At 39.7% G+C, this 18775-nt stretch overlaps 1 long non-coding RNA gene across 1 annotated transcript; it reads right to left on the bottom strand.

Moving 5' to 3' along the window:
* Positions 1-16714: 16714 nt before the first annotated feature.
* Positions 16715-18522, bottom strand: LOC136834540 (uncharacterized). Its single transcript, XR_010851845.1, has 3 exons — positions 18302-18522; positions 17964-18083; positions 16715-17018 (listed from the first exon to the last, which is right to left on the bottom strand). It is a non-coding gene; the product is annotated as an uncharacterized lncRNA (long non-coding RNA).
* Between the last annotated feature and the right edge of the window lie 253 nt (positions 18523-18775).

The following is an 18775-nucleotide window of genomic DNA, read 5'->3' as shown; positions in this document are numbered from 1 at the left end:
AAATGAATTTCTATTACCAGAAATAAATTCCTCTAATTGGCCGGCTGGAGAATCGAACGCGGGCCTAGGAGGGTGCTATCCGAGTAGGATGTCGACCCATCCAATGAAGAACTACCTATACGCTGTGGTCGGCCCCCAATCACGTAATCATTATCGAACCTCAGCATCTCATCTCACTCGTAATCCCAACCATTTCTGAGGTCTTTCCGTTCTTTAACCTCTTAATTTTTCGTCTCGTGTCCTCAACAGTCAATACCACAAGCATCCTCAACATTAAACAAACCATTTCCCTTGTAGGGGTTAGTGCCACAGTGCACCTCATGCGGTGCACTGTAGGCATTACTTAAAGTTCTTTGCGGCATCCCTTCGACCCCTAACTGCAACCGCTTTCATTCCTTTTACTGTACCCCCGTTCATATTCTCTTCCATCTTACTTCCCCCCATCCCCTCTCCTAACAATTGTTTCACGGTGTAATTTCGAGGTTTTCCCCCTGTTTTACCTTTAAAACCATTTTACACTCAATTTCCCTTTCAGCGCTGAATGACCTCGTGGGTCCCAGTGCTTGACCTTTGACCTAAATTTTATATTCCATACAATTCCATTCCACAAACCATTTCCACTCTTGCGTCATTCGGCTCTGGCCCCCTTCTATCCCCCACATTCAACAAATCTTCAGAATAATGACTCATCGATCCAGGGCTGCAGTCATTTCAAGCATCTCTCATTTTCATCATTTATTCTGAGAATTATTTGCTCATTAACCTTTCTTCCTCGAAGGACAACTTATTCTCCCTAAAGTTCTTGCTCACCTTCTCTCGGATTTCGTTAATGCCTTCCATTTCCTTCTTGCCTTCTTCTTGACTGGCCTTCCCATCCTTCTGTATGTCTATCTCGCTATATTGTGGTTCGGATTCCACAATAAGCTGTAGGTCCCGTTGCTAAGTAACCAATTGGTTCTTTAGCCACGTAAAATAAGTCTAATCCTTCGGGCCAGCCCTAGGAGAGCTGTTAATCAGCTTAGTGGTCTGGTTAAACAAAGGTATACTTAATTTTCTGTATGTCTAGTTCCTCGTTGGACGGGTCGGTATAGTTCTCGGATAGCACTCTGCTTGGGGCGCGTTCGAGTCTCCGACCGGCCAATGAAGAATTAGAGGAATTTATTTCTGGTGATAGAAATTCATTTCTCGGCATAATGTGGTTCGGATTCCACAATAAGCTGTAGGTCCCGTTGCTAGGTAACCAATAGGTTCTTAGCCACGTAGAATAAGTCTAATCCTTCGGGCCAGCACTCTCCAGGAGAGCTGTTAATCAGCTCAGTGGTCAGGTTAAACTAAGGTATACTTAACTTAACTTCTGTATGTCTGAATATGATCTCTTCTGTCATGCAGTTCTGCACTCTGTGAGTGAATTATAGGGGAATTTACTAAATTAGTTGACCATCGAGTTAGCTAACAAGCATCTAGTATCTATTGGATTATTACAGGGAAGAATCTAAGAAAAATAAATGAGCAGGAATTTAATGACAATTACTTAAGTATACCTTAGTTTAAACCAGACCACTGAGCTGATTAACTGCTCTCCTAGAGAGGGCTGGCCCGAAGGATTAGATTTATTTTACGTGGCTAAGAACCAATTGGTTACCTAGCAACGGGACCTACAGCTTATTGTGGAATCCGAACCACATTATAGGGAGAGATAAATTTCTGCCACCAGAAATAAATTCCTCTTATTCTTCATTGGCCGGTCGGAGATTCGAACTCGCGGCCAGCAGAGTGCTAGCTGAGAACGGAACCCACTCTCCCAACGAGGAACTGACAATTACTTATTTCTAATTGTTCTCTCTTACTGGGAAAAATCCATAATCATTTTACATTACAAGGTATATCTTTTATACAGTAATAAAGTAAAGAAAATTCAAGAATTTCAACTCTGAGATATCATTCTGACAAATAAACAGCATGAAACCAAAACGATTTACGTAATCATCAGCAAAACATTTCTGTCACTTATCTTGTCCATTTTGCCTTCCGCTTTACTCTGAAGTCCAGAGGCAGGTTTAGAGATTCCTTGGGTCTATTTTTAGTTTGATTTGTCTCTCAAACGTCTCGCATTAAAGACGCAGGCTCTGTGATCTTCGTTTCTCTGCTCCTGTGAAGATTGAAATATATGTCATTGTTGTGGAAAACTTCAGTGAGTTCAACAACGCCTATATCATTTTCCATCATCACATTTATTATCACTAAAATTATTATTTATTAGTACTGCCATCAAAGTCCACCCAGTCATGCCCCGTCTCAGAAAGAGATGAGTGATGAGATTTTACTTGAAGGTTGAAGCTCCTGACCGTTAATAAAAAATAAAAGGTGGTCTCAAAACTCGCAACAACCTTAGCGATCTAGTGCACAAGGCAATGAAACACAAAAACCAGGAGTAAATTACTAATATAAGAGAAGTCCCAACATTAGAGACGTTACGTACCGGCCAAAAGCTCGGACTATGGCACTAGGTACTTTTCATTTTTCATTCTTAGTGAGATTTCCCTCGGGTTGGACGACGGTAAGTCCAAACACTGAGCCCAATGTCTACAGCTTTTATTTGTTATGCATATCAAAAATTATACATATATCAAAAATCCACAATTATATTAATAAATTATACGATTTGTAAAAGTTAAAAATCACACTTTCGAACACTTGAACGGTGTCACTCGAATGTCCAACAGTCTTTGTTTTCAACTTTTACAAATGATACAACAGAATTGTGGATTTTTAATATTCAACAATTTAATCACGACATTGTGAAGCTCTTAACGATATTCGGATTATATTTTCCCTTGTTGTTACAAGGAGACGAATGACAATTATTATTACTGTTATTGTTCCAGACAAGCCGTCATATCCTCTCCCACCTGCGCGGGGCAGGACAAGCCATTATACTTTACCTTCCGTTGTCTATGCCTACGACGTCCTGGCTTAGCCAGGGAGGATGATCCGTGCTTCATCCATCAGTTTAATGGATTATTGAGTCATCCTGGGTGACATTCAATTATCAGACCCAAAGTGGTCACTTCCAGAAGGCCGCTCCTCCCGTAGGAGATTTGTAAAAGCGTGAACCTTATCGACAGGGGCCATTGAATGCGGAATCGCCGGAGCCAGAAGGGCATAAGACTCGGGGGATTGTAAGAGCGATTTGCCGTAGCTTGGACTCGGGATATTGGAGCTTAAGGATCCTTCAGGGGCGAGGGTGATATCATTCCATTTGGTAAAAAGAAGTAAAGAAGGCATGTTTCCATTCCTTCCCGGGGTGCGGACGGACGGACGGACGGATGGTAGAGCGACGGACACGTAATATATATGTATACGTATATCTCTACTTTTTTGCCCTACGTGTTCTTTATTCGATTTTCCTAATTTTGATGACGCTGGCTTGGAGTTCAAGAGCTACGGTCAGTTGATGGGGTTTTCATGATTAATCTCTGGTAAATGGGGGTAAACAGAAGGACAAATTAGAAGTGTGCGTTTGAGTGAGTCTGAATTCGTGTGCGTGCGCGCAAGCGGCGTGTGCATGTGTGTGTGTGTGAAAGTGACAGCAAGAGAGGGAGTGGGGATTTCCCTCCATGAGGCTCTCTCGTCCTTATTTAATGATCTGATGCGATTTCCTCGTAGAGAACTAAACAGTCACAACACCTGTTAGCTTTGCTCTCTTTCACTTCTCAGATGGAAAGACATAGGCAGAGAGAATACTGTAAACTTATCCAGGTGTTTTAAACAAATATTCAGTTAGCATACAGTACAAACGAGTGTACCTGCAGACTAACACACAGATAGATAGACAGATAGATAGAGAGATAAATGATCCCATTCAGTCATGGTGCTTAAGCAAACGACAAAACAAAGCAATAAAAAGTCCAATTACTTAAGGAAGAAAAAATAACAGCAGGAAGAAATAATATACAAACTGTGAGTTCTGGTGTACTGGGCGTCTTTGTGATCCTTGCTGTCCAAGCATACTTCTTGGCTTTTGCAGGTGGCCACCCATCCAAGTACTGGCGAGGCTGAATGTTGCTTCACTCCACTAATTAAAGATAAACAAATCGAAGGGGAAAAACCTCACTCTTTTATTTTGTATCGTTGATATTGTCTTAGCAGTCTGCATTTGAATGTGTCCATGAGATGAAATAGCCCGGGAAAGGCCGTCCCAGTTGTTTAGTCTGAGGAAGGGCCACTCCAGAAAATACAAAAAGTCATGCGGACCACCTGTGTGTATGTATATAAAAAAGTGAAATATATTTTTACTTATTTTTCTCTTGCGGGCCACTTTTGGCCAACGGGCATGGGGTTGGACGGCCCTGGGTATATGGTCTCTGGCACTCAAGAGATGACCTTTCTCCATCGGCCAGAGACTCGAGGTCGTCTCCAAGGGATGGGGGGGGGGATGGTTAGCTCTTGGCCTCAGTAATCCATTGCGTTTCTGTTGACCAAGGTAATGAATTAAGTGCCAGATGGTTAATCACCTGTGATGGGTAGCAGCTAAGGCAGAAAAGTACTTGGGACTCACACCTTCATTCCAAAAGGCATGGCAGAGAGCTGGAAGATACGATAGATGATGGAGAAAGAGGGAATATCGGGTAATTAAAAGAAGTTCAAGGAAAGAGGAAATTATCCAGATGATATTAAGTTGATAGTCATAAATGTGGGTGATACGAAGAAAGGGAGGGCCGTTCTAGAGAACGCGACATTTAATGGAAAGCCAAGCCGACGCCTCCAGCCGACATCTCCTCAAGGTGGGAAGTTCTTTGTGACATTTTGAGTTCTTAAGCCCTCCGGTCCTTCCTTACGCCTCCGTCAGTGGTTTTCCATTAGTGGCTTTCTAAACGAAATAGCTCAGAAAATGTGAATTCAAATTCTCGCCGCTGAAATATTTGAAATAAGTTCATTTAATGAAACACTGACAATCCTGAGTTCATTTTTATTTATACTCTGCTTGCTGTGAATACGATTGTGGAACAGCCCTTATAAAGATGTCATGTAACTGGAACTTCATAAGTTCAAGCGAAGCTGCAGTGCATTACTACCCTAATACAATTCTCCTTGTATTTTAAAAACTTACATTTAATCTATTTATTCATTCGTTTGTTAATTTTTTTCCTAGTAAGTGACCTCTTCCCTCTGTAATTTCCATTACCTTCTGCTATTTCTTGCTAATTAACACCATATTTTTTTGGAAGCTTGAATTTAAAGTCACTGGCCCCTGTGGGCTTGTTTAACAAGAATAGGATTCATCTTCTGAATTACGTTAATTGCTACGCTTTAGTACACATACCCTAATTAATCAAGAGAGCTAAGAACATGCCAGCGATGGGGGGGAGGAGGAGTGTGGGGAGTCAGCGGATCAGATGGATGGATGTGGTGAGGAGGGATTTTGGAGAGGTGGGACTTGGGGAAGAGGATGAAAGGAACAGAAATAGATAGAGAAAGCTGACTCGAGCGGCCGACCCTGCTTTACATTGGGATTAATAAGGTCGAAAGAAGAAGAGTACGCATACACTAATTCATGAAAATTCATGTACTTCGCACATTTGAATCTATGCAACTGAACCACTGGGAGACTTTTGTTTTATTTTCGATTTTTTAATATAAAAAAAGAAAGCTAAAGGACTATAAATACGACTTGAAGCTTTTCAAAATCATTTGGAGACTCTCATTATGATTATTTCATTCCCTAAAACCACCAAGTAAGCAAGTAAAAAATGTGCTCAAGTTTCCTCGGCGCAATCGAGTTTTCTGTACAGTCGCTACAGCGTATAACCAAGGCCACCGAAAATAAATCTATCTTTCGGTGGTCACGGTATAATGCTGTATGAGCCGCGACCCATGAAACTTTAACCACGGCCCGTTGGTGGCATATCCTATATCGTTGCCAGGAGCACGATTATGGCTAACTTTAACCTTAATTAAAATAAAAACTACTGAGGCTAGAACGCTGCAATTTGGTATGTTTGATGATTGGAAGGTGGATGATCAACACCCAATTTACAGCCCTCTAGACTCAATAGTTTTTAAGATCTGAGGGCGGACAGAAAAAGTGCGGACCGAATAAAGTGGGGACGGACAGACAAAGCCGACACAATAGTTTTCTTTTACAGAAAACTAAAATTGTCTCAGTTTGGCTTAAAATTTTACGAATGGGTCTACCCCCAACCTTTTCCTCTTCAGTTGTACTGTACTCCACTCTTTCATTCCCTTGGCTTCATGAACAAATACCTACTCCTATTGTAGCGCGCAAGCACGACGGTAGTTCCGATTTCACAGATTCAAAAGAGTTGACATCACAGATGTTACGAAGTAACAATAAGGTAATTTTAATGATGACTTAACGCACACCATAAAGTAATACAATATCAGAATAATTTGTGAGAACACCCTGTAATAAATAAACGCTGTGTTGAAATGATAAATCTGTGATAATATAAAATAATACTGAAACATATAATTACTGGAAAAAATGGTTAAGATGCTAAAATTTCAAAGATGAAACATCATAACATGAATCTGATATGTAGACAAATTTATCTAACAGGAACACCGACATTTCGTTTAAAATTAAAGATGCTAAAATATGATGCTGAAATTTTGAAATATATGACAGCCTCCCGCGATACATTTAACATTTAAAAAACGATGCCTCGTGACTATGCTTACCTCGCTTCGCTAAAGCAAGCATTAATTTCATTACCGTGAGAGCCTACGCCACAGGAATGAATAAAAATGTATTCTGCTAAATTCTCAGTGCTGTCTCTGCTTTGACAATTATTAATAATAACTATATTGGATTATCTGAGTTAGAAGGAGCAAGCATCTGAGATGAGAGAGAGATAAAACGATGCTTTTTAAAAGGCTGTTTGGATAGTCAACCCCGAGTCCATCTAAAGCCTAGGATTTACGAAGAGACGAACAAGACGATTTAAATTATAAACAAGTAACAAATAGGCCGAAGTTTCTTCGGCGCAATCGAGTTTTCTGTACAGCCGCTACAGCGTATAATCAAGGCCACCGAAAATAGATCTATCTTTCGGTGGTCTCGGTATAATGCTGTATGAGCCACGACCCATGAAACTTTAACCAAAGCCCGGTGCTGGCCTGTCCTATTTCGTTGCCAGAAGCACGATTATGGCTAACTTTAACCTTAAATAAAATAAAAACCACTGAGGCTAGAGGGCTGCAATTTGCTATGTTTGATGATTGGAGAGTGGTTGATCAAAATACCAATTTGCAGCCCTCTAGCCTCAGTGGTTTTTAAGGTCTGAGGGCGGACAGAAAAAGTGCGGACGGACAGACATAGTCATCTCAATAGTTTTCTTTTACAGAAAACTAAAAAGTTGATTTAAAATATAAAAAGGCGCCTTAACAACAATAAGAGGCCGTCGGGAAAGACGACCATATTATCTGAACCTAGTTTCAACCAGAGTGAAGAGAAGGAAAAGTAATGTTAAGACCCAAAACCTCCATTGAAGAAAACATTCATTATTTTAATGCGGGACAAGCTGATGTTTCTAACTATCTCGGGCCGAAGGAAGGAAAATGAGAAGGAATAAACGTGACCTTTAACCAAAAGTAGCTGCGGACGAAGCTTCTGGTCAGGTTTGTGAGGTTGTGAAGTTTGTGAGGCTATGGAAGTCATTAATATACACTGGTATCGTTCTTGATACGCCAGTTAAATGCGAGATAAATCAGAGATTGCTTGTTGTCATATATATATATATATATATATATATATATATATATATATATATATATATATATATATATATATATATATATATATATATATATATATATACATACATAGACATATGTATCCACATACATATATATATATATATATATATATATATATATATATATATATATATATATATATATATATATATATATATATATATATATATACATTTATATATAAACACGACCGAACAGCTATCGAAAGCATAAAGAAATGGAATGAAAAATAAAAAGGTGGCTTCTTCTGTTTAGCATAAAACCCTAAAACCCACAAGCACAGATACAAGGAAGCGTTAAGTCTTACATTGTTAACATCTGAATACAATGAAGAAAAAAGGACACAAGAACATAAGATAACAGGTTTAAGAATATATACGAATAAATCCCATCTAAAAAAAAAAAGGGAAGAATAACCTAATGTCACTGATAAAACGACGGCGTTGGGCGCTGAAGGGCCGGGAAAAAAGCGGCGAGTCTGGATAGAAAGATGGAGGTAAATTAGCGGGAAGAGGCTATTGGGGGCTTACGGCAGCCTACGGCCCCATATAGGATACTGGCAAGGTCCAAAGAAAGGGACCTACAAGGATACTGGAAGGGATGATGAAAGGCAGGGCTGCGGACAAGGAGGCGTAGGAGATGAACGTGGAGGAGAGAGAAGGCCTTCTTTCCACTGGGCAGGGAGTCCTCCGAGGGTTAGGGACGGATACGTCCGGTGGGTATCCAGGTGTAGCGGTCGAGGGTCATTCGTCTTCAGGTTGACGGCACCAATATTGTCCGGGGAGCTGCCCCACCACCTCCCCTCTAACCGAAGGGTGGGGAGGGATGATGGGAGAAGGGGGAGCTTCAAGGTTTTTGGGTGGGGGTATGGGGCAGGGGCGCTCCAGGCTCCCAGAGGTGCTACCAGAGCCGCCGTTGGCCAGTTCTTGTGTCCGAGGAAAAGAAAACTTATTTCTCATTGTCATTTTTATTTTCCTTTTAGGAAATCCCTCCTCAACTCTCTCTCTCTCTCTCTCTCTCTCTCTCTCTCTCTCTCTCTATATATATATATATATATATATATATATATATATATATATATATATATATATATATATATATATATATATATATATATAGGTATTTTTTCAGTCATCGTAACTTCTTTCTTCGCCTTTCTCTAAAAACATGACTATCGTATCTTGGTTTATTTCTCTCTCTCTCTCTCTCTCTCTCTCTCTCTCTCTCTCTCTCTCTCTCTCTCTCTCTCTCACACACACACACACACACACACAAATATACATCTTTCCTCCCTCTAGCACATGTACTCAATCTCATATTTCCAGGGCCTCTCTCTCTCTCTCTCTCTCTCTCTCTCTCTCTCTCTCTCTCTCTCTCTCTCTCTCTCTCTCGCGCGCGCACACACACACACACACACACACATACTCACATCCATACACAAATACACATCTCTCCTCCCTCTAGCATAAATATTCACTCTCACTCTCACTCTCATATTTCCAGGGCCTCTCTCTCTCTCTCTCTCTCTCTCTCTCTCTCTCTCTCGCACACATACACACAAGCAGGGACCACTCTCTCTTCCTCTCACCTTATGGGCTGTCACCTCGCATATCACCACATCTGGAAAGCCCTGACAGTTATTTTCTTCATCCACCTCTATATCACTATCGAGCTAATGTCCTTATCTGCCTCTTCCTGACATTTTCATTATCATTTCCTGGGTGACATATAAAAACCAGACATGATTTCCTAGAGGCAAAGGTACGCAATGTTCTCTCAAAAGGCTAGATTTGACTTCTCTGGAACAGAAGTGAACAATATTGTCTCATCAGAGGAAATTTGGTTTCTCAGAAGATGAAAATATATACAATATCTTTCTCAAACTTGTTTCCTGTGAGATGGACATGACAGAAGTGATGTGTATTGACGACAGAAATGGAACAGGATGTAAAATTTAGGCCAAAGGCCAAGCGCTGGAACCTATCAGGTCATTCAGCGCTGAAAGGGAAGGTGAGAGTAGAAATGTTTTAAAGGTGTAGCGGGTGGAAAACCTCGCAGTTGCACTATGAAACAATTATTAGGAGGGGGTGGAAAGAAAGATGGAGGAAAGGGAATATGAATAGAGGTCCAATAAAATGGATGAAAGGGGTTGCAGCTAGGGACCGAAGGTATACTGGCGATATTCAAACGTTTCTGTTGGCTTCCAGGCTTCTTTACAACCCTTTGGCTCTCACAGGAGAGTCTGATTGGTAGTGAAGAGGAGATGCTGTAAATTACTAAGTCATCTCTCCCATGATTGTATAGTTGGGAAACAAAGATGGAAGAAGACTGCTCTTTGCACTGTGAGAATTGTTTAGTGATGACTGCTTGGTCTTCTCGACTGACCGGTACTCATTGCTCAAGCTTCCTTGTTTTGGGAACCTAAAAAGAATTTTTCCCTCCGAATGCCAGGATGAGGAGGGTAGTTATCCTCTTTCCAGAGTTCCCAAAGAGGATTTGTATAATTAACAGGCATATTCGGATCTGTCAAGAATGAAGTCTCCTTAAAATGATATAATTCATTAGGAGTTCTTTAAATTTACATACAAAAAATTATGGATATGGGTTACGGCTATATTCATAGAGTGTGTACGGATCGAATGCATGGTTGATGCATTTAACAAATAATTATCTTCCAGTTTCGATAGCCGTTGTTGCTGTGATGCCAGTCTATAGAAACCAGCAATTCGCGCCATAAAGACACACTATCGTTTGCTCAACTGTGAAAAGTTTGTTAAAGGCCTCTTTATGAATGACAACGATGGTTGCTAATTTCATTAAAACTAAGCCATTACTGTTTGTATACTTGGGATTGTTTGTGGTTTCCACAAGTTTCGTTAAAATTAACCTTTTATCACTTGCATCAAACTGCTGAAGTTGCAAGTTTCTTATAAATGCCCGATGGTACCTATACCTGGCTCCAAAGATTTGTTACAAGTTTCATTAGCATTTACAAATTGTGGGTTTCATCCAATGCTGAAGTTTGTTGCAAGTGTTATTGTAAGTGACCCATTGCCATTTGCACAAAGTGATACAGTTTGTAGGAAGCATCGTGAACTCCGACCAACTGCCGCTTGCCCTAACAGCCATGGTTTGTCGCAAGTGTCAAAATCATTGCCATGTCTGCGTGTACAAATATCCCAGTTTTGTTGTTATAAATTTCACTGACAGTGACTCATTACGGCTTGCATTATTGCAAAGGAATTGGAATTGGAATATTTAATTTAGGCCAAAAGGTCAAGCACTATGACCTATGAGGTCATTCAGCGCTGAAAGAGAAATTGAGAGTAAAAGGTTTGAAAGGTGTAACAGGAGGAAAGCCTCGCAGTTGCACTATAAATTAAGATGGAAGAAAGAGAATATGAACCAAGGTACAGTAAAAGGAATGAAAGGGGGTGCAGCTAGGGACCGAAGGGACGCTGCAAAGTTCCTTAAGTAATGCCTACAGTGCACCGCGTGAGGTGCACTGATGGCACTATCCCCTACGGGGTACATTAGTTTTGCAACCACTTGATTAAAGTTTCCTTGACACTGGCCATTACAGACTTATTTATGGCTAAGAAGGCTGGTTAAAACAACAACATTGGCCGCATTTGCGAGAAATGAATTTCTATCACCAGAAATAAATCCTTAACTCTTCATTAGCCTTAGTTTAACCGGGCCTAACCAGTGAGCTGATTAACAGCTCTCTAAGGAAGGGCTGGCTACGGGGCATTATTGCAAAGGATTGTTGAAAGTTTCATTAACACTGACGCAAGAGACCATATACTGCAAAGGCTGTTAAAAGAATAACAGGGACCCCATTGCCATTAGCACAAACTACTAAGGTTTATGGCAAAAAATAATCACTGTCTCCTCATTGCTGCTTACACAAACTGCAAAAGTCTGTTGCAAGTTTAAGTAATATATACCCATCGATGTTTGCGATAACAGCTCAGCTTTGTTGCAGGTTTCATATATACAGGCTACTCATTGTCACTTGCACCAATTGCTCAGGTTTCTTGCAAATTTCACTAATTTTTTTTTAAAACATGGCAACACAGATAACCTTAGGCTGTCTTACTCTTTTATCCTGACATTTGCCAGCAACATGTATAAGACTGTGGCAAGGTTACACCGGGTATGTTGCTATAGTTATATTATAATTGAAGAGTGGCTGATATTTAAATATATTTAAAACCATGTAAATATTTAATTTTCTGTTGAGATCTCGTAAAACTCATACTAAAGTATTCAGGATCCCAGAATGTCCATAATGGAAGCCATAAAGGCCAGCATTATGTATCTGGAATCCCAAAACGTCCACAGCACTGTATTTTGGGGTCCCAAAATGCCTGTAACGATTTTCATAATCTGGTAACGATGCAATTTGAGTCCTAAAATATTCGTAATGATGTATTAGGAATCCCAGAATTTAAGTTATGATTATTTTAAATCCCAAATGAAATACCGTTAATGCTTGAGTGTACATAAAGATACATCAATAATCCCAGAACAAATGCATTATTTGCAATCCCAGAATGTCGGCCTACGTACATGTATACTTATGCTGGAAAGTGAGTAATATTTGTAATTATATACTTGGAGTCCCAGATTATACATAATGATGTAATATATTTTGCTTAGAAACTATTATAGTTCCAGAATGTAGGCGATGATTGAGGACCCCAAAATGCGGGGGATTCTTGAGCGTGTGTGTGTGTGTGTGTGCGTGTGCGAGAGCGCTGATGAGTTAGTTCATCCTCTTTGATTGAGTATTACCGTTTCGATGCTCTGCCGTTTTTCAGTTATTTAATGACAGACAAATTGTCGGAGCAATGATCTCTCTCTCTCTCTCTACCAACAACCGTGACTCACAACAGGCAACTAGCAACTGTGTACAGTACATAATTCACTGCTTGAGTCAACAAAGGGCGCAATGGATTTGAAAGGAACGCGTGTTATGCTGTTTTTCCTTGTCTCTGGAGAGAGAGAGAGAGAGAGAGAGAGAGAGAGAGAGAGAGAGAGAGAGACGTTAGGGTTCTAAGCAGGTAAAACAGTCCAATATTTTGTTACCTTTTTCCCTGAAAGCTTGTCGGCAAGACGATCACTCCTGTTTACGCTCAGGGCAGAGAGAGAGAGAGAGAGAGAGAGAGAGAGAGAGAGAGAGAGAGAGAGAGAGAGAGAGAGAGGCCTCCAACGTCAGTAGGGGTTTTAGGAAAGCCCGAACGCGTGTGACAAATGGTTTTCGGAGAAGTGGTAACAATGAATACATACGGACGGCAAATAATAAATAAAACTATTTTGTTAAACTGATCAGGCGGCATCTTGTGGAGTTGACATACAGTCAAGACTCAAAATAACTTAAAGATATGTTGTTAATTTTCTTATAATTACCTCTGCGCAAACTAAAACCAACTTACATGTTTCCCTACAGAGTACCCATTCCCAAATTTGCTTAGCGGTAATCGGCAATCCTCTAGTTACACGGTTCTGTGAATATTCGTTTGGGAACTGGGATCCCTAACCCACTGACCTTTGCTATTAAGAAATAATAAATGCTCTCATCAAGTTAGGTTTGGCTTTGTATCGTTTCTTGAGTGGGATTCGCTACACTACAGGACTTTGATAACAACAAAATCTTGAATAACAAGAAAATAACGAAAGGTCAATTTATGGGCACCGAAAGTTCTCGTAAATATCATGCAGATGATGACTAAAAAAATTATGAATTAATAACAAAGGGATTAAAGATGAATCACCCCCGTCGGCCGAGTAAAGTGAGCCATGGCCCACGATTTACAGGTTGTAAACCAAGAGCAATTGAATATTTAGTATTGTTGTAAATATACACAGGTTACTCTAGGACAAAGGTATTCTGAGTAATCTTCATTACAGTTTACGTTAAGATATTGTTTAAAACAATTGAAATATAAAATATAGAATTCTTACCCTCGTTATCGATAGAAAAATTAACTTACAGTTGTGACACGATGCAGTAATTTTTAACAACAATAAAGCTAAGGTTTGAATAAAAGGAAGAAAACCCTAGTTTAACCAGACCACTGAGCTGATTAACAGCTCTTCCTAGGGCTGGCCCGAAGGATTAGACTTATTTTACGTGGCTAAGAACCAATTGGTTACCTAGAAACGGGACCTACAGCTTATTGTGGAATCCGAACCACATTATACCGAGATATGAATTTCTATCAGAAATAAATTCCTCTCTTTCTTCATTGGCCAGTCGGAGAATCGAACGCGGGACCAGCAGAGTGCTAGCTGAGAACGATACCCACCCATCCAATGAGGAACTTATCTCTGGAAAGTAAGATGGAAGAAAGAGAATGCGAGAGGAGGTACAGTGAAAGAAACGAAAGAGATCGCAGCTAGGCCGAAGGCACGCTGCAAGGAACCTAATAAGTCATGCACGAGGTGCACTGACGCCACTAAACGCCTGCGGGGTGAGACAAAATTAACGTGATTGCCTTAGTCTCAATATTAATATTTGTTTCCCATGAGCTTCAGAACACGTAAGATGAGGTTTGTCCTCCCGTTAGCAGATTTTTAGAACAGTTGAGTTTACGATATTCACTGCTGAGTTAATAGGACAGGGCCATAATTATATTGATATACACGCTGGTTGTTTTACCATTTTATGTCAAGTTTACGTTATCATCTAATTTGTCTTCGGCTATCAGAGCAATAACTGAAAAAGTACTATGTTCCATTGACTTTGCAACAAATTTTTAACAAGTTTGTTAAATCGAACTTTTTTATCACTGGGACATACACTTGGCAGCGATACAGTTATCACAAAATTAGTTTCTCAATAGGATATTCAAACCTAAATGGAGGAAGATAGATCACTGTGACATTTAACATGATCACTAACAAATCAAATGCTCACGCATTCACATAATACTGCCTACAGTAACATTCCAAATTACGTATGAAATGCGTAATCAACAACACACGATGGCTTTGAGGGGTATTTTTAAACAAGGTACTTCTTAAGGTAAGAATTGAATTGAAACAAAACATTTGGGCCAATAATAATGCTGAAACAATTGTTAGGAGAGGGTGGAAAGTAAAATGGAACAAAGAGAATATGAACGGAGATATAGTAAAAGGAATGAAAGGGTTGCAGCTAACCGATGGGGCGCTGCAAAGAGCCTTAAGTAATGTCTAAATTGCACAGTAACGGCATTACCCCACTACGGGGTTCTAAGGCGAGGCATCGATTTAATTCTTAATTATTCTGCTATATTAAGAATTCAGTTGCACAGATTTGTGACGAGCTTCAGTCAATCTACTATTACCCAAGTCAGTTTTTTTACTTGTCTCTTTTGTCCTAAATTACGCAGTTTTTTCAAACTTTTATAATGAGAAATCAGTAGTACTAACTATAACAAATTGCAAGAGGCTTTTTACGTTTTCAAACACTATATATTGCGTATGGTATTAGCGCTTACGATCTTGCGAATGACTGCTTCAATTTCTAGGCTTTAAATACTGAGTAAAGGCAACCCAGCTACACCATTATTTTGAAATAAAATCAGCTGTCGTATATTAAGCTCCAAACGCAGGGAAACTACAGGTCCTAAATACCACCTTAAAAGTTTAATAAATGTAACCAACCCTGTAGGAACTAGGCCGATATATTATAACGGTAGAGTAACAACTTGCAGCTACTGTGTTATGTACCCCCTAGCGTCTACGATAATTTTACAACTTTCCTACTTCCTTAGGGCTGGTTGCAAAAGCAGCAGCTTCAGCGTGGTATGGCCGTTTGGCTTAAGATTGGTCTAAAGTTTCATGGGGGAAATAGGTTCAGCCGATTCCTCAGGTAATTTCTTTCATTAAGCCTGGTATACTTACTAGCATGAAATTGTACGTTCTATGACAACCTGTTTTCACAATTGTTTTTAACGCCGCTTGTTATGCAGTCTGCTAGAAAGACTTGGCAATCAATTTCACCATCAAGGTATCCGTCAAAATACAATATGGCATTGTCAGTTAAGTCACATCCTATGGACAGTTAAAAAAAAAAAAAAAAAAGTTCAAAGAACCTCAGCCTAGCATTTGTAACTCCACCTTGACAGTACATACTGAAGCTTGCGATCGACTTGAAAATCTTCACGGCTCTCAGAACAAGTTTAAGCGATATGGATACGAGAAATTCCCTTTACCTTACACAGTAGATTCAAAATCTTTTAAGGAGTCTCAAATAACCGGAACCTGATTTAACTAGCTCACATTAAACCTGAAAACTGTTCAGGATATTTAGTACCTCCTCATCCGTTATCCATTAGTATTCTTTAAACAACCCAAACGACAAAGCCATATGCGAACTACACGCAACACTAACGCGTTATTAAGCACACTAATGCAATGCCCATGCCGTAGTAGTCAGTGTTGCTTCGACTTTCATGTTCAGTATAACACTGGAAAACACTGAAAAATCATAGTCCGGCCAAGGTCTTCAAGTTCATACCAGTGATGTTTAACTACACAACTTCAAATTCACCCAGGATTTAGGGTAACCTTAAACTTGATCCCTTTACGCCAGTTACAAGAAATTAGACTTCAGATTAAATTAGTTTCATTGGAAACCACAACAGCCTCAGGAGGATTTTCCTGTTAAGTACCCTTTATAAGTTAACTTCATCACCATTTTAGCCATTTACCATGTTTAAAACATAAAAGCTACCTTTTAATCCATGAAAACACTAACTTTAATGGATTTCATCTTACATTCTCTTTATAAGCCTCAAATGATTGTTTCCCCGACAAAGCTTTGAATTAATAGCTTTCAACTTAGTCCATTTACCTTATCAAAGATTTTAGCTTTTAAAGGGTAATTATATTAACCATTCAGTGGAAACTTCCGATCTAATAGTCAGGTTATCATAAAAGGTTTTACACAAAAGTTTTATTCTGACTAGAAAAGGCAAACACCCTCTGTGCTTCAGGGTACTCATTACATGCAGATGAAATTACCGTCCAACGTACTTTGGTATATAGAACCACGCCATACACCCGTCGCCATACGTCGACTATGTAGAACCACGCCATACTGTCGACTATGTAGAACCACGCCATACTGTCGACTATGTAGAACCACGCCATACAGTCGACTATGTAGAACCACGCCAGATACTATAATGGAGTTAAAATCGATAGCAACACCCTCAGCAACAGTACTAGTACCCTGAAGTAACCTGGAAATTTATAAACATAGTATCAGAAACATACGATACCTCCATGGAGGCAGCAATGACAACTAAATTGTCAAAAAAGTCATTACACAAACTATGTTGCTTTAATACACTACTTTGGCAGAAAATAGGATAAATTAAGTCTATATGACCCGCACCTAAACCAACAAATTACCTAAGCGTAACAATCCAAAAACCATTATTTACAACTCGAAACAAGTGGACATCAAAAGTTAAATTCACCAACGTCCAAATTGTATATTTTAAGCATTAAACTGAAATTCCTTTAGCCCTTAGTCTAATACCATATTCATTATGAACCATTCATAAACACCTTAACAGCCAAGACACCAAATCCCATACCCTAACTAATTATTAAGTTTACCTAGGCTGAAATATCTTATGTCAACCGGTAAAATTTTCACAAGCTAGCAGCATTTACCACCTGAAAAGCAGAAAAATTTACCACCTGAAAAGCATTTTATTTTTGCTTTTACAAGAAAAACTAGTTACCGCGAGCCGGCATTCCGTGACAAGCCCCCACCTCCCTCCATAACTCCAAAATTTGATTTGCACGTTAGGTTGGTATTTTTAGGGGTTTAGACAATTTTGCCGTATTAGCTATGGAAATGAATGCCGGCTTAGACCTCACGTTAGGTAATACAAGTCGTGTAGTCTTCAAAGGTCAATGACAGCTTAGGCGCCGACAAAATATTACTTTAAATTCTTCTAAAGGTAAAATAACGGTGGAAAACGTCAATTGCTATAAGCTCACCGCGACAGCCGGCTTAGAATTACCAGAAAATTAGTTACCCGACGACCTCCGTTGATTTGCAAAGTAGGTCATTAGACCTACGGTTCTGGCGGTGGAGGTAATGTAACGAACGTTGTTTCGTTACGGTTCTGGTCGAGTATACGGTTCAGAGTTAAAACAAAAATATACCTTACCAAGGAGTTTTAAAACGTTGCGGTGTGAAAATACTGTTGTGCAGGAGTCCGGAGCTTAGAAAGATCAACCTTACCTTAAAATTTGCGAGCCTACACTTAGTTCGACGTGGGCAACAAACCCTGAAAAAAATTTACCTCATGAATTCTCGCTTAAATTATCTTAAAAACAGCAGCAGCTAAAGGAAGTGCCCATTAAACCAATGCAGCTTCTAAGCATTCAAGTAAATTTATCAAGGGTAGTTTTATTACCATAATATTACAGTAATAATATCCAGCCAACAAAACTTTAGTACGTGCTTAAGAAAGCTATGACAGCACCAAACTAGTGATTTATTTACCTTCCTAAGGGTAGAGCGTACTCCCAAAAACTGCTGTCTTTCTCTCCAGCTCGCTTTCCGCTGCATCACATGACAAAACTTCCGTCTTTCTCTCCAGCTCGCTTTCCACTTCATTACACGACCATTACGAAACCCACTAACAACAAAAGACTATAACAGTAACTATAAACGACGCAGGACCGATCGGCAACATAACAGACGCCAGTTAAAATGTTAGATTATGGTACTGCCCAGCTCGGCTTTCTTAACGCGTTCAGCCAAGGACGACGGAGTAGTCGCGGCGTCACTAAACACTGGCTTCTGTAAAGAATGGCGAACATCGGCGAGTTACTGGCGGAATGTAGTAACCCAGAAAACGCAATTATTATAAGGATAAAGAAAAAAAAAACTAAACAAATTGAATGCAGCTGATACAGCCATCACTCGTCAATAATACGTGCTTAAAAGAGGGTCTCCTATTATTATTATTATTAT

Source organism: Macrobrachium rosenbergii, chromosome 54, assembly GCF_040412425.1.
Source record: "Macrobrachium rosenbergii isolate ZJJX-2024 chromosome 54, ASM4041242v1, whole genome shotgun sequence".
NCBI lineage: Eukaryota > Metazoa > Arthropoda > Malacostraca > Decapoda > Palaemonidae > Macrobrachium > Macrobrachium rosenbergii.
This window is presented reverse-complemented; position numbering and strand designations above follow the sequence as displayed.